This window comes from Eriocheir sinensis, chromosome 20 (genome assembly GCF_024679095.1).
Source record: "Eriocheir sinensis breed Jianghai 21 chromosome 20, ASM2467909v1, whole genome shotgun sequence".
Classification (NCBI taxonomy): domain Eukaryota; kingdom Metazoa; phylum Arthropoda; class Malacostraca; order Decapoda; family Varunidae; genus Eriocheir; species Eriocheir sinensis.
In genome coordinates this window covers 18,065,332-18,070,331 of record NC_066528.1, presented here as the reverse complement: position 1 = coordinate 18,070,331, position 5,000 = coordinate 18,065,332, and positions in this window count along the sequence as shown.

Genomic DNA, 5,000 nt, shown 5'->3' with positions numbered 1-5,000 from the left:
TTTTTTTACTCTTTTTTAATGTATATGTTTCTATTTGGCGTCCCGTAGAGTTTCTGTTTTTTTTTTTATTGGCTCTCATAGTCGGACCCAATCTGTACTACGAAGGGATGCTTTTATTTACAGTGAATCCTCTTCTTGCTTACAATCCGGATCTTGTTAGCGGCATCTCCATTCACTATTGTTTTCTCCTCCCTTCTAGCATCCTCCATTTTTGTATACGACTTAGTTATAGTTTTGGATTGATATTTTCTTTGTTTTTCTTTCCATGGTTCTGTTTTTCATGTGTGGACAGCATCAATTCGGTGTTTTCTTGTTGTAAAAATTGAGAAGCAGTTTGATTATTATGGTGATTCGAATTCATATATATTTGCTTTTATTTGTTAGGGAGACACTTTTTCTTACATCACAGTGCTTGGAAAATCACTTAACTATTTTTTTGTTTCTTCATATTAGTAGACAATCAGCATATCTATTTTTGTTCCTTTATATCATTAGAAAAATCAACATATCTATTTTTGTTCCTTCATATCATTAGAAAAATCAGCATATCTATTTTTGTTCCTTCATATCATTAGAAAAATCAGCATATCTATTTTTGTTCCTTCATATCATTAGAAAAATCAGCATAACTTATTTTTGTTCCTTCATATCATTAGAAAAATCAGAATAACCTATTTTTGTTCCTTCATATCATTAGAAAAATCAGCATATCTATTTTTGTTCCTTCATATCATTAGAAAAATCAGCATATCTATTTTTGTTCCTTCATATCATTAGAAAAATCAGCATATCTATTTTTGTTCCTTCATATCATTAGAAAAATCAGCATATCTATTTTTGTTCCTTCATATCATTAGAAAAATCAGCATATCTATTTTTGTTCCTTCGTATCATTAGAAAAATCAGCATATCTATTTTTGTTCCTTCGTATCATTAGAAAAATCAGCATATCTATTTTTGTTCCTTTATATCATTAGAAAAATCAGCATATCTAATTTTGTTACTTAATATCAATAGAAAATCAGCATATCTTATTTTGTTCCTTCATATCATTATAAAAATCATAATATATATTTTTTTTACTTCATATCATTAGAAAAATCAGCATATCTATTTTTGTTCCTTCATATCATTAGAAAAATCAGCATATCTATTTTTGTTCCTTCATATCATTAGAAAAATCAGCATATCTATTTTTGTTCCTTCATATCATTAGAAAAATCAGCATATCTATTTTTGTTCCTTCATATCATTAGAAAAATCAGCATATCTATTTTTGTTCCTTCATATCATTAGAAAATCAGCATATCTATTTTTGTTCCTTCATATCATTAGAAAAATCAGCATATCTATTTTTGTTCCTTAATATCATTAGAAAAATCAGCATATCTATTTTTGTTCCTTCATATCATTAGAAAATCAGAATATCTATTTTTGTTCCTTCATATCATTAGAAAAATCAGCATATCTATTTTTGTTCCTTCATATCATTAGAAAAATCAGCATATCTATTTTTGTTCCTTCATATCATTAGAAAAATCAGCATATCTATTTTTGTTCCTTCATATCATTAGAAAAATCAGCATATCTATTTTTGTTCCTTCATATCATTAGAAAAATCAGCATATCTATTTTTATTCCTTCATATTATTAGAAAAATCACCATACCTATTTTTGTTCCTTCATATCATTAGAAAAATCAGCATATCTATTTTTGTTCCTTCATATCATTAGAAAAATCAGCAAACCTATTTTTGTTCCTTTATATCATTAGAAAAATCACCATACCTATTTTCCTCCCTTCATATCATTAGAAAAATCAGAATAACTTATTTTTCTTTCTTCCTATTAATGGGAAAATCACTACCTCTTATTTTCTTACTTCATATTATATTAAAAAATCACCTTTCAACTGCCTTTTTTTAATTCATATTTCTGGAAAATTTTCAGTAACTTTTCTTTCGTTCATATTACTAGAAAAACCATCAACTAGTTTTCTCTTTCTTCACATTACTGAAAAAAATTAATAACTATTATTTTCTTTCTTCATATCCCGGAAAATTTACACGACTTTCATTTTCTTTCCCCCTTTCATCTATTGTTTTCTTTCTTCATATCCCGGAAAATTCACCTCGACTTTCCTTTTTTCCCTTCATCTATTATTTTCTTTCTTCATATCCCGGAAAATTTACACGACTTTCCTTTTTTCCCCTTCATCTATTATTTTCTTTCTTCATATCCCGGAAAATTCAGCTCGACTATCATTTTTTCCCCTTCATCTTTTATTTTCTTTCTTCATATCCCGGAAAATTCACCTCGACTATCATTTTTTCCCCTTCATCTTTTATTTTCTTTCTTCATATCCCGGAAAATTCACAGGACTTCCATTTTTTCCCTTCATCTATTATTTTCTTTCTTCATATCCCGGAAAATTCACCTCGGCTTTCATTTTTTCCCTTCATCTATTATTTTCTTTCTTCATATCCCGGAAAATTCACCTCGACTTTCCTTTTTTCCCTTTTTATCTATTGTTTTCTTTCTTCATACCCCGGAAAATTCACAGGACTTTCATTTTTTCCCTTCATCTATTATTTTCTTTCTTCATATTATCAGTAAATTCACCTACCTATTATTTTCTTTCTTCATATCCCGGAAAATTCACCTCGGCTTCCATTTTTTCCCCTTCATCTATTATTTTCTTTCTTCATATCCCGGAAAATTTACAGGACTTTCATTTTTTCCCCTTCATCTATTATTTTCTTTCTTCATATCCTGGAAAATTTACACGACTTTCATTTTTTCCCCTTCATCTATTATTTTCTTTCTTCATATCCCGGAAAATTCACAGGACTTTCATTTTTTCCCCTTCATCTATTATTTTCTTTCTTCATATCCCGGAAAATTCACCACGATTTTCATTTTTTTCCCCCTTTAGTTTTTACGTGCTCCTGGTGGCAAGCTCAGCGCGCCTGCCACGGTTTATTTCTCTTCCTTTCTCCCGCCCTGACGCCTTCAAAAAGGAGCAAGACGTAACTTTCCCCGGCAAAAAGTTAAGAGCGAGTCGGGGTCCCACACATCGCGGCGGGGCGTCCACAACAGACAGCCTCGACGATACTTGCTAAACACACTCACACGCGTTCTTTTCTACAACAAAGGAGACGGCTCAAGGGCTACAAAAAGAGAGCAAAAAGAAGCCTGTTACTCGCTGCTCCCATAACAGATGACAGTAAAGAATAGTCAAAAGAGGTATGATATAAAAGGAGGAAGATAACTGAAAATATATACACAAAACCTGATCTAACCCTACCTAACCTTACCTAACCTTACACATACTTAGCTAAACTCCGTGACACGCGTATGATATAAAAGGAGGAAGATAACTGAAAATATATACACAAAACCTGACCTAACCCTGCCTAACCTTATCTAACATATCCTAACCTTACTTAACCTTACACATACTTAGCTAAACTCCGTGACACGCGTATGATATAAAAGGAGGAAGATAGCTGAAAATATATACACAAAACCTGACCAAACCCTACCTAACCTTATCTAACATATCCTAACCTTACCTAACCTTACACATACTTAGCTAAACTCCGTGACAAGCGTATGATATAAAAGGAGGAAGATAACTGAAAATATATACACAAAACCTGGCTTAACCCAACCTAACTTAACCTAACAAATACTAACATGAACTTACGGAGCTTCGACGATACTTTCTAAACACACTCACACGCTTCCTGACAATATAAGAAGCAAGAGACGTGAGAATAGATACATGGAACCTAACTTAACCTAACCTAACCTAAACTAAAGTAACCTATCTTGACCTGACCTGATATCCTTACCTTAACTAACCTAACCTAACATATCCTAAACTTACCTAACATCCTTACCTAATCTAACTTTACCTAACCTAACCTAAACTAAACTAACCTATCTTGACCTGACCTGATATCCTTACCTTAACTAACCTAACCTAACATCCTTACCTAATCTAACCTTACCTAACCTAACCTAAACTAAACTAACCTATCCTAACCTTACCTAACACCCTTACCTTACCGAGAGTTACCTAATATATCCTAACCTTACCTTAAATCCTTATCTAACCTTACCTAACATATCTTAATCTTACCAAACATATCTTAAGCTTACCTAACCTTACCTAACATCCTTACCTTATCTAACCTTACCTAACATATCTTAGCCTTATCTAACCTTACCTAATGTATCTTAATCTTACATAACAACATATCCTAACCTTACCTGACATCCTTACCTTACCTAACCTTACCTAACATATCCTAACCTTACCTAACATCCTTATCTAACCTTACCTAACATATCTTAACCTTATCTAACCTTACCTAATGTATCTTAATCTTACATAACAACATATCCTAACCTTACCTGACATCCTTACCTTACCTAACCTTACCTAACATATCCTAACCTTATCTGACATCCTTACCTTACCTAACCTTGCCTAACATACCTTACCTTACCTAACATATCCTAATCTTACTTAACTTTATCTAACACATCCTAACTTTACCTAATATATCCTAACTTTACCTAGCCTTATTTAACTTATCCTAACCTTGTCTAACCTTACCTAACATATCCTAACCTTACCTAACCTTACACATACTTAGCTAAACACCGTGGGGCAAGATAACTGAAAATAAATGTATAAAAACTAACCTAACCTAACTTAACCTAACCTAACCTATCCTAACCTTACCTACCCTTATTTGACTTGACCTTAGCTAACCTTACATAATCCCACACATAACTAAACACCTTGAAATGCTTCCTCGTGTAACATAACAAGCAATATAACAAAATAAACAATGGGAAAGGAAGGAAAAAAATGTTAGATAGATATTGAATCGATATAACTATGTCTGTTTGTCTGTCTGTCTATCTATCTATCTATCTATCTATAAGTCTGTCTGTCTATCTATCTATCTATATGTCAGTCTGTC